This window comes from Cervus elaphus, chromosome 14 (assembly GCF_910594005.1).
Source record: "Cervus elaphus chromosome 14, mCerEla1.1, whole genome shotgun sequence".
NCBI classification, from domain to species: domain Eukaryota; kingdom Metazoa; phylum Chordata; class Mammalia; order Artiodactyla; family Cervidae; genus Cervus; species Cervus elaphus.
Window position 1 is genome coordinate 56,928,131 of NC_057828.1, and position 12,491 is coordinate 56,940,621.

General features: G+C 37.7%; 1 protein-coding gene across 8 annotated transcripts in view; it reads left to right on the plus strand.

The window, feature by feature from the left end:
- The window catches only part of KLHL20 (kelch like family member 20), a 70,789-nt gene that overhangs the window by 16,941 nt on the left and 41,357 nt on the right, over positions 1-12,491 (plus strand). The window lies entirely within an intron of this gene.

Sequence of the window (12,491 nt, forward strand, 5' to 3'; positions counted from 1 at the left end):
CAGGAGGACGAACTAAAATATAAATATTTTTTCCAAATCTGTTGATGATTTATTGATGCCTCTTGACCTAGTCACCTTCGTTGTGTCACCTTTGCTAGAAGTCACCTTTGCTAGAAGTCACCCCAGTTTATTTCTCTAATGTACCTGACCAGGATATTGGGAATTAATGAATGCTTGCAAGTGATTTGAGATCTCCAGATGTAAAGATGTTATGGATATAAAATGATAGTACACTTAATCTTATTTGTATCTTACTCTAAAGTAGAAATAATATTTGACTGCAAGTATATGAAGACATTTACAACATGTATATTAAATGCTTTGTCACTTCAGCTTCTGACATGGTTGCAAAAACCACTGATGGCTTCTCATCCTCAGCTGCCATAAATGTCATATGTAATTGTTAAAATAGGAACTTTTTTTTTTTTTTAAGAGAAGGCAGTATGGGGATGTTTTTAGTTTGTTAATAATTCCTATATAAAATATTTACTTAATCACTCATACCTGCTCCTTTTTCTGTTTTGCTTTATTATGTAATATTGCCAATTGTTTAAAATCATGTTGGAGAATTCTGGTGCCATTAATTGTTAAGCTACTGTTCTTTTTTCATCATCATCACTTGGCCAGAGCCTGGCCTATCATTGCTCCCAGGTTTTACTTTTACGTGCTACCTGCGTTAAGTCGTGGTCACAGTTCCCTACCCTTTCCTTATTGGACTGTCATTCTTGCTGCCAGCAACCCAGAAAGCAGTCTCTGGAAAGTAAGGTTGGGTTTATGCTTACCAGCTATGAAGCTTTGAGTGAGAAATAACTGTTTATATGGAATACATGTTCATTCTCTCTGCTCCAGTGGAAGCTCTTTGAGTCTCGTGTGTCTTCTGTATCTTTGTATCCCTGGCACCTGGTGATCACTGAGTACTTGTTTGTTTGACTGAATAGCTGAAGTACCTACAGACTTTTTCCATAAGGGGGAAAAAAATGAACAGGAAAAGACTGCAAAATCATTGTTAGGATATTCTGATGCTTAATCATAAAGTTTTATGAAACCAGTTAGCATTTTGTTAGCAAAGCTTCATTGCATTCATTTATTTAACCAGCTATTATGTGCAAATGCTACAGAATTTCAAAGATAAAATAGGATATTCAGTGAAACTTGTCTCTCAGTGCTGACTGTAGCTCCCAATTTTCCTCTCCAGAGGAACCACTTGAAAACAATTTCTTATGTATTCTTTACAGTATTGTAATGCATATACAGGCATATATAGAATGTCTCCTCTTAAACACTGATATTCACATATCATGCACATTTTTCTCTATTTTTTCTTTCACTTCACATATTATCTTGTTCAGTTCAATTCAGTTCAGTCACTCACTCGTGTCCGACTCTTTGTGACCCCATGAACTGCAGCACGCCAGGCCTCCCTGTCCATCACGAACTCCCAGAGTCCCCCCAAACCCATGTCCATTGAGTCGGTGATGTCATCCAACCATCTTATCCTCTGTCATCCCCTTCTCCTCCTGCCCTCAATCTTTCCCAGCAGCAGGGTCTTTTCAAATGAGTCAGCTCTTCACATCAGGTGGCCAAAGTATTAGAGTTTCAGCTTCAACATCAGTCCTTCCAATGAACACCCAGGACTGATCTCATTTAGCATGGACTGGTTGGATCTTCTTGCAGTCCAAGGGACTCTCATGTGTCTTCTCCAACACCACAGTTCAAAAGCATCATTCTTCAGTGCTCAGCTTTCTTTATAGTCCAACTCTCACATCCATACATGACTACTGGAAAAACCATAGACTTGACTAGATGGACCTTTGTTGACAAAGTAATGTCTCTGCTTTTTAATATGCTGTCTAGGTTGATCATAACTTTCCTTCTGAGGAGTAAGTATCTTTTAATTTCATGGCTGCAGTCACCATCTGCAGTGTTTTTGGAGCCCAGAAAAATAAAGTCAGCCACTGTTTCCACTGTTTCCCCATCTATTTGCCATGACGTGATGGGACCGGATACCATGATCTTAGTTTTCTGAATGTTGAGCTTTAAGCCAGCTTTTTCACCCTCCTCTTTCACTTTGATCAAGAGGCTCTCTAGTTCTTCTTCACTTTCTGCCATAAGGGTGGTGTCATCTGCATATCTGAGGTTATTGATATTACTCCTGGCAATCTTGATTCCAGCTTGTGCTTCCTCCAGCCCAGCGTTTCTCATGATGCATTCTGCATATAAGTTAAATAAGCAGTAAATTATGACAAATATATTTAGACCCACCTGTTACCTGTAGGTACTGTTAACCAGTCCCTTCAAGAGACATTTAAGTTATTTTATGGTTTGCTGTTACAACCAGTTCTTCTATGACTATCCTTGTATGTGGTTTTTGACCAACTGTGTAAGTGTAAAATAAATTCTTAGATATAAAATTCCCCAAAGAGTATGTGCATTTTAAAACTTTGAATTAACAAATTCCCATCCTTAGAGATTATACCTGTCTGCAGTCTCACCAACAATGTGACTGGTTCCCAAGATATTATTTTTTAATCATTGGAATAATTTAGAGACACTAAACTACTTTGCAGTGTAATTCTTCCATCTTAAATATAGGAAACTGGGCCCGATTTTATTATGAATTGGTTTATTCATTCATCAAACATTTATATTGTACTTGTTCTATGTTTGTATACTGCATATATACAGGTAAAGTGATGGAAAGACATGTAAATAGAAACTATAATGCGTCATGCAGGATTTTAATAGAGATGTACACCTCTGCTTTGTAGAGATGAAGAAAGCTTCACAGAGGTGGTGATATTTGAGCTGGATCTTCTAGAAAGGATAAGAATTTGTTTTAAAGTAAAGAATATACTTTAAAGGATAAGAATTAAAGAAGGGAGACAGTAAAATGTGCCATAAACAGAAGGAACAGCTGGGCTGCCCAAACAAACAAAAAGATCCCAAGATCTGAAAGTGTATGCTATGTGTAGAATGGTAAGTATATCTGGAGTGTAGAGTATATGAGGGAGGAAGAAGGGAAAGGAAGGTAGGGGAAAAGAGCATGAAAAGTGAGGCTACAACCATTGGAAAGAGGCTATACCCTTTAGGTATTTAAGAGCCAATGGATGTTATTATACAATTGAGATTTGTTCTTTAGGCTGATATTTAAGAAGATAGGATGTGGGCTAGAAAGAGGGAAGAAAGGGTAGCAAAAAATACTAATTTAAAGGAGTTTATGGGGAATTCTCTGGTGGTCCAGAAGTTAGGGCTCTGCACTTTCACGGCTGAGGGCCTGGGTTCAATCCCTGCTTGGGGAACTAACCCTACAAGCTGTGCAGCAATGAAGAAAAAAACAGGCTGTGGTAGTTTAGATGAAAGCTAATGAGAGCCTGAAGTAGATCTATGAGAAGAGTTTGGAATTGAGAGTTTGTTTAATAGTAAAATCAAAAGGATTTGGTGAATATAGAGTGAGGAAAAGGTAATGATACAAGCAACTTCAAAGATCTCAGATTAGTGCTGCCATAATGAAATAAAAAATACAGGAAGAGAATAGGTTTCACTAAGCCAAGAATAGATTCTCGCTTACGTTCTTTAGATTATTACATCTAGGAAACAGCCAGGCAGAGATAGCCAGCATATAATTGGAATATTGGTCTATAGCAGAAGAATGGTTTGAAAATTGTGAGTCATCAGTATGCAGAAGATTCTTGAAGTTGTATGTGTGAATGAGAGTAGAACAGAAAAGGAGGATACCAAAAACAGAATCCTAGGGAGTACCAGGGGTGTTTCAGGTGGGGCCTAAGACGAAAACCCAGTGAAGGTTCATAAGTGGGTAAGAAGCTTTAGATTCTTTGGGTCTTACTTTATTTAATTGTATCTAGAGTTTTTATTGACAGTGTTCACTCATGGTGAAGATCAGATGAGCTCCTTGAGTTCAACATCAAAAGGCAAATCCCATTCAGATCTCTTGTCTTTAGAATTTCCGATTTATTCTAGTCAGTCTAAAATGTGTGCTTCAAAATAAATTATAAGATACACCAGCTTGATTTGGCTCTTTCTTGGTGTGGCATGCACTGTAGGTTGGCTTGCTTAACACATCTCCCTTTCTTCCTTCTACTATTTAGACACAAGAAAAATAAATGTTATACTTTATATCTTTAATATTATTTTCATTTGAGGATGGCTTATGTAACACAGTATGGGACTTCTCTGGTGGCTCACTGATAAAGTAACCACCCGCCAATGCAGAAGACACAGGTTCGATCCCTGAATTGGGAAGATCCCCTGGAGAAGGAAATTCCAACCCATTTCAGTATTCTTGCCTGGAAAATCACATGGACAGAAGAACCTGGCAGGCTACAGTCCATGGGGTCACAAAAGAGTCCAACATGACTTAGCGACTAAATAAGAACAACATGTAACACAGTGCTGCCAATGAGATGTCAGTGGAAGTTGCTGAGAGGTATCCTAGAAAGATTTGTTTTTCTGACATAAAGGGAGAAACCAGTTTGTTTGCATGACCAATTGCCCTTCCTCCATCTTGCCTTGATTGCTGGGCCAAGGCACCTAGTGCTGACCCTTGTTTCATCCAGTAAACAGTGATGAGATGTCTTAGAATTGAAGTATTCATGACCTATTTTCAGATTAAGGAATTAACAGTCTGGCTTTCTGGTATGGAATCAGGTCTGGAATGTAGTGCCTAGTGGATGCTTTTCTAATAAGCAGCACTGGAGCCTTGAGATGTTATTTCTGTTTTAAGGATTTGTGTGCACAAATCTCTAGCTCTCCCTATCCAGGTGTGCTTAGGACTTTAAATGAAAGTCACCTCAGCTGAATCTTTTAAGAGCAGGCAGCATTAGTCACTCAGTCGAGTCCAACTCTTTGCAACCCCATTGACTGTAGCCCACCAGGCTCCTCTGTCCATAGAATTCTCCAGGCAAGAATACTGGAGTGGGTTGCCATTCCCTTCTCCAAGGGATCTTCCTGATCCAGGGATTGAACCCAGGTCTCCTGCATTGCAAGCAAATTCTTTACCATTTGAGTCACTGGGGAAGTCCCAAGAGAGGTAGTCTGTGTCCAAATTAAGACAAATTTTTGAAGTATAAAAGGAGAGATGCTTGTTTAGTAGATAGGGAGCACAATTCCAAGCTAAAGAGAGTCTGCAGGTCTTTGGACTAAGAGATAAAACTTGATTATAAATGCCCTGGAAGATTGTTTTTTAAAACCATTTATTGTGCTTGATTTCAGATTATCATAGCCACTTATAGAAAATGACTCTTTCCTCAATTAAGACTTACTTTTGAAGTAGATCTGAGGAAGAAGTGCCATGATAGCTTTGCAATTTAAGTTGACTCACACATTTTGGGTATGTGGAAAGGCTTTTTTTGAATGTACTTTTTGTTTAGTCGCTTGCCCAACTCTATGGCCCTATGGACTATAGCCCACCAGACCCTCTGCCAATTGAATTTTCCAGGGAAGAATGCTGGAGCTGGTTGCCATTTCCTCCCTTCTCCAGGTGATCGTCCCTCCCAGGGATTGAACCTATGTCTCTTGTGTCTCCTGCATTGGCAGGCAGATTCATTACCACTAGTGCTACCTGGGAAGTGGTATAGGAGAGGTACTAAAACTGTAATATTCCTTTAGTAAAAATGAAGAATATTTAAAATATTTTACTTGTTCTTTGATTTATGTTTTCTACATGCACATTACTTGATTCTTCTATCATTTAAGGAGATTTTTATATTCATGGGAATGACCCATACATTTACCTAGCCTGTATTTCCTTAACCTCCTAAAAATTCTTGGGAATTTCACCTTCACTCACTTTAAAAATTCATTCCTACTCACACTCAGAAAGCCTCTCTCTGAAATCGTTAAGTCCTAATAACTTGTTTTCTGACTGTAACCTCTTGAATGCTCACTCCATCTGATCTTTGACCTAGTCATAATCAACATGGCTTTTGTCTCTTATGTTTTTACACAGTTTACTCCTACAACCACTTCAACCACCTTCTGGCTGCTACTCACCCAACTCTTGAATATGTCCATGGCATTTCTCAATTCTAGATTAATGCAGGCATTTATATTCTCTAATTTGGGCTATAGATTGTTGCTGGATAAAACCAGCCATAGGGAAGTCATGCTACTGTAGTCAGAATCTCTAATATCATTGAGCCAACAGTGTTATCCAAAATCAACGCTTACTCATTCCCCACAGTAGCTATTTCACATCCTCACCCATTCTTCTCATGACCCTCTTAGCACTCCTTTCAGTAGCAGTAAGTGATCTGTTCCCTCAACTCCTACTTCACTGAAAAAATAGAGGCCATCAGGTATGAACTTCCTCCAGCTTCTGACACCTCCTTACCCCAATATATCTATCCGTTTCTGCACTATATTTCCTCCCACTCCTTTCCCTGATCTCTTATGGGGAGCCCTTCTTCCTTTTATCTATGATCCATCCTTCTGTATCTTTATATTCCACTGTTCAAGAATTTTGCTCCATCATTTATTCTCTCCCTCTTTACATATATTTTAAAACTTCTCCCTCCTTCTGCTTCATTGCATCAATATATAATCATTTTCCTGCTATTACTCTCTTTAAGTAGACGTAGAACTTTATGTCTCTTTTCACAGCCAAGCTGCTTTCTAGAAATACTGCATACTCATTGTTGCTTCCTTTGCCTTCATTGAGCACTGCCATCGAATACATCAGATTTTTACTGAAAGTTTAGGAATAATGAGAAAAGCCATAAAAGTTCTTAGCCATTCAACATTTTTTCACTGGCTGTTTCTGGCCTTAAATCACAACCTGCCACTATTTTTAACCAGTCTTCATTTCTTTTGCTTTTTGTTTTTTTAATTATTTATTTTAATTGGGGGCTAATTACTTTACAATATTGTAGTGGTTTTTGCCATACATTGACATGAATCAGCCATGGGTGTACACGTGTCCCCCATCCTGAAACCCCTCCCACCCCCCTCCCATCCCATCCCTCAGGATCATCCCAGTGCACCAGCCCTGAGCACCCTGTGTCATGCATCAAACCTGGACTAGCGATCTGTTTCACATAAGATAATATACATGTTTCAACACTATTCTTTCAAATCATCCCACCCTTGCCTTCTCCCACAGAGTCCAAAAGTCTGTTCTTTATATCTGTGTCTCTTTTGCTGTCTCGCATATAGGGTCATCATTACTATCTTTCTAAATTCCATATATATGCATTAATATACTGTATTGGTGTTTTTCTTTCTGACTTACTTCACTCTGTATAATAGGCTCCAGTTTCATCCACCTCATTAGAACTGATTCAAATGCATTCTTTTTTTTTTTTTTCAAATGCATTCTTTTTAATATCTGAGTAATACTCCATTGTGTATATGTATCACAGATTTCTTATCCATTTGTCTGCCGATGGACATCTAGGTTGCTTCCATGTCCTGGCTACTGTAAACAGTGCTGCGATGAACATTGGGGTACACATGTTTCATTCTGGTTTCCTCAGTGTGTATGCCCAGCAGTGGGATTGCTGGGTCGTATGGCAGTTCTTTCTGTTTTAATTCTCTCTTTCTCCCCCTAAAACTTTCTCCCTTTGAAATTACCGTTACTTTATTATACTGAGTAGTTTGGGTCTCTTTGTTCCGATCTTGATTCCTATAGTGCTGTGTGCTCAGTCACTTCAGTCATGTCTGACTCTGTGACTCCATGGACTGTAGCCTTCCAGGCTCCTCTGTCCATGGGATTTTCCTGGCAAGAATAAAAAACAGAGACTAATAAACAAAGTCCTCATATATCTTTTAGATAGTTCATATAAGTGCATGGCATAACTTCATGTAAGACAGAGAGTGGTGGGGACTCTGTGAACTAAGATTCCAAGCCCTCCTAATGATATTTAAATTCAATTTAAATTTCAAAACATAAGAAACCAAAAAGTACTGCAAATGAAGGACATCTAATGATCATTCCAAGGGGCTGTCACCTTGCATTTTATAATTAAAAGGCCTAAACATGTTTTTTTTAAAGCACCATCTGGGGGGTACTCTTTTGCCCCCTTCTGATGCCTATGTCAGAAGCTTTCTCTATCTCCTTTATACTTTAATAAAACTTTATTACACACACACACACAAAAATAAAAGCAGAGCATAAAAAAAATAAAAGCACCATCTGTCTCTGAAGTAAATGTTGCCCATTCCCACAGAAGGTGAAAGAATAACTGAAAAAAATTTAATAACAGCTTTTTTGTTCCCCTTATATTTAGAAATTCAAGTGTAGGAATTATTTCTTAAAATGATTTTGTATATAATGTCTGATGCCTGTTTACAGAATTTTTTAGATTTATTGACATTTTGGTAAATTCGAATCCCTATTGTTTTATTTTATATGTTTGACAGTGACTTTGCTGTTACATTTTTTTCTCTTTATAGCTGCATTTTGAATCATTACTTTTTTCACATTGTTTTTTCCTTTCATCTTAGGTCAACATTCTTTTTGTAAAAACTGACAGCTTCCACTAAGAAATTTTATTTATTAGTCAAATTCATTAGCCAATTATTAATCAAACTTTAATTTGTGTTAAAATAACCACTTGCTAAATGCAGACTCTGGAGCCATACCCTCAGAGATTTTGATTCGCTAGCCCCTCTTAAGAATCTGTGTTTTTACCAAGCACCCTCACATAGCTAGTGTTAGAAAACTAGTATTTTAAAACTTAATGTAACAGCCCAATAGGAATTGGGCCAGCCACTGTGAAGAGAGAGTATCTAGTCTTCTTCCAGCATTTTTACTTCATTTGAAAGAAAAGATACAAATTCAAACCATACTTCTAAATTTACCAATACCATTTTTAGAAAATCAGATAATAATGGAGCAAGAGTCTCTATAATATACAGAAGTAGTTGGCCAGTCAAAGCAAGGTGTTATTTTCTGTATTCAAGTTGGTTAGTTAATTTAGAATATGTGGCTAATTTCACATTTTTAACTACTTGTTTTTGGTATCAGAAAGTTTGGGGTTGGAATTAATAGTTTCTTGACTCAAACTGGCTTAATCAATATAGCAGTCTTTTATTTACATAACAAGAAGGCCAGGGCTGGTCAGTGCATCACTTGATAGCACCATCTGGGACCCAGATTTTCTCTGTGTCTCCAGTGTAACCTCTTCAATATTAGCTTCTTCCTAACCTAAAATTGCAAGAGAATTCGAGCTTCATCCTTATAGCTGGGTACATGATCAGCTTCCCTTGAAGGACATGGCTGGTAAAGAACAAACTAAGGTTATGTTAAGGTTTGAGGGAGTTGATGGTAAATATGCCATTTACAGACTTTATCTTGAAGTTCTACTTTTCATAAGTGTTTAGTGAATACAAAGTCTGCTAAACTTCTTGGCAGATTTTATACCCTTTTGGTTTTAGAAAGACTAACAATTTCCTAGATTGGCAGTCCTTTTGTAGAAGGCAAAAGCTCTATTTGGTCTCCATAGTTTGTTAACTGTGGATAGAATCCAGAAAAATCCTTCCACTTAGCTTCTTCAACCTTAAGACACATGTAGATTAGTCTTGCAAATTAAGTTAATAAAAATACTATTTGAGTTCAATTTCTTTATTTAATATATTATACATATATTTATTGTAATATCCTTCATTCACTATTGGGATAGAAATTCACAGATTGAGAAATTAAATAGTTTGAGATCCTCTGGTTTCTCTAGATGAATTTTCACTTGGACAGTCAGGCTTGCTCCCCCAAACCTTTAATTAAAAGCTTTCCTAATAAAAAAAAAAGATACATATGAATTTATTTATAAAAGAGAAATTGACTCACAGACATAGAAAACAAATTTATGGTTACCAAAGGGGATAACTAGGGGGGGGAGGAGAGGTACAAATTAGAAGTTTAAGATAAACATATACACTTAACTATATTTAAAATAAGCAACAAGGACCTACTATATAGCACAGGGAAATATATTCACTATCTTATAACAAACTATAATGGAAAATAATCTGAAAAAGAACATACAGGTACATAAATCTACAAATACATATACGTGAGTGTATATGTACAACTGAATCACCTTGCTGTATGTGTATTAGTCGCTCAGTCCTGTATGACTCTCTGCGATCCCATGGACTGTAGCCCACCAGGCTCCTCTGTCCATATGATCCTCCAGTCAAGAATACTGGAGTGGGTTGCCATTTCCTTCTCCAGGGGATCTTCCCTACCCAGGGATTGAAACCTGGTCTCCTGTCTCAGCCACCAGGGAAGCCCACTTTGCTCTATACCTGAAACTAACATAACATTGTAAATTAACTATACTTCAATTTTTAAAAAACGGTTTTAAAAAAAGCTTTCCTAGGGCACTTTCCTCTTTTGGAGAGCAGTTCACACTTCAGTTTATCACCCCACCGCTCAAATCATTAGAATACTTAATCCATCAGAATCCAAACAAAGGTATGACTATAGATGTGACAAGGTGTGAATGCAATCTATTTCTAGGATGCTTATTAGAATTTCCCTTCAAAGTTGCCCAGAAAAACATACAGGTATGTATGGCGAGTGTTGAGGCTGGGGAGCAGTTTTGCCGGTAGAACTTTTTGGAGGTGATGAGAATGATGCAGGATGCGGGCTGAGCAGTTTTGGTTTTGTTTTTTTTTTTTTAACCATTTACAAAAACAAATAGCAGAACCACGGAAGAAATAACAATGTATAGAATTAATTATAACTTCTAGAATTAAATATAACTTCTCAGAAGGTTTACAATGAGGTACCTCTTACAGTCTCGGTGATCCCTGTTCTTCCTCCTAAAAGAGCAGGGTACTCTAGCATGTGGACGCTGCATGTGGCAGCATGCTTGCTTTTTCTCCCCTCACAGTCATGTAAACCAGATTGCCAAGATCATTTCCATTTCAAATGCTCCATTCAATTGACCAAAACAGTTCAGGATAAAGCACTGACTTTGGAGTCAGAGTACCTATTAATACATTTAGACAAATCCCAACACTGTCACTTTTCTTATGAGGTAAGTGTAATTATTCCCACGTTACAAATGATGAACTTGAGGATCAGAGAAGTTAAACAATTTGCCCAAGATTATACCTTGTAAATGATGGAACTAAAGTTTGAGTCTATGTTTGCCTGGCTACAGACTATACATTCTTTCAAGAGAACTAGACAAGAAAGTTTGGAGGGTATAGTTTATTTTGGCAGGAAGAAAAGTTGAATTCATTTGACAACTATTTAATGAGCACTAAATCCAGGTGTTGAGGTATAGCATTGAGCAAAAGAGAACAAAGGCTTTGTTTTCATGGAGCTTATGTTCTGTTTGGGAGAGAAAGCTAATACATTTTATCAGGAAATAATTATTTAAGAAGAAAAATTGAGCACAGTAAAGGGTACAGGGCAGTAGAAGTAAGAGATGCTTTCTCATGTAAGGTGGTCTGATAAGTTGTCATGTGAACAGAGATCTGAAAGAAATAAAGGAATGAGCTCTGCAGATATTTGGGGAGGAACCTTTCAGGAAGAAGGATTAAGGCTCTGAAGCAAGAAAGGCCTTGGCATGTCCCAGAAGCAGCAAGGAAGTCTGTGTGACTAGAGAACCATGAGCAAGGGGAGAGTGGAAGATGATTTCAGAGTTAGCTTGGGGAGGACTTACAGAAGTTCGTAAGCTCTACAGGCTTTGTTTTTTACTATGAGTGTTTAAAAGATTTTGAGCAGAGAAATGGTACAATATGAATTTTCTAAAGGGTTGTTTGGTTGTTTAGAGAAGAGAATATGAATCAGCAAAGGTGAAAGCAGGTAGATCACTTAGGCAGCTGTTATCATATAAAGAAGTGTGAAGACAGCCTGAATTAGGGTGTGTATTCAGTTGCTCATTTGTGTCTGGCTTTTTGCAACCCCATGGACTGTAGCCCACCAGGCTCCTCTGTCTGTGGGATTTCCCAGGCAAGAATACTACAGTATGTTGCTGTTTCCTTCTCCAGAGGATCTTCCCAACCCAGGGATCAGGAAATAGGATGAGACTAGTGGAAAATGAAGAGAAACAGTGTGATTCTAGATATTTGGATGTCAGAATTAGCTAATGGCTTGCATTTGAGGGTATGTGGAAAGAAAAGGGCTCCAAAATGTTTGACCTGAGCAACTGGAACAATGAAATTATCTTTAATTGATCGGGGAAGACTAGAGGAGAGACATGTACTTGGGTGAAAGGAGTCAAGGAATCAGTTTTAGTATTTGAGATATATTGAGTTTGAGTGATTTGGGGACATCCATATGGGTCTGAATTCAGAACTTACCCAGGTACGAGTTAAGAATCCTTTAGTCATTTACATACGGGCGATGGAAACCATGAGATTAAATGTACTTCTCAGGAATGTGTTTAGAGAGCATAGAAAACAGAACTTAAGTAGATATGTAGAAATTAGCTTCCATGTTGTACTTGGGTGAAATAAAAAATTGTTTATATCTGAGTTCAACAGTACCATCTTTGTGTACATAATTAAGATTGCAACAA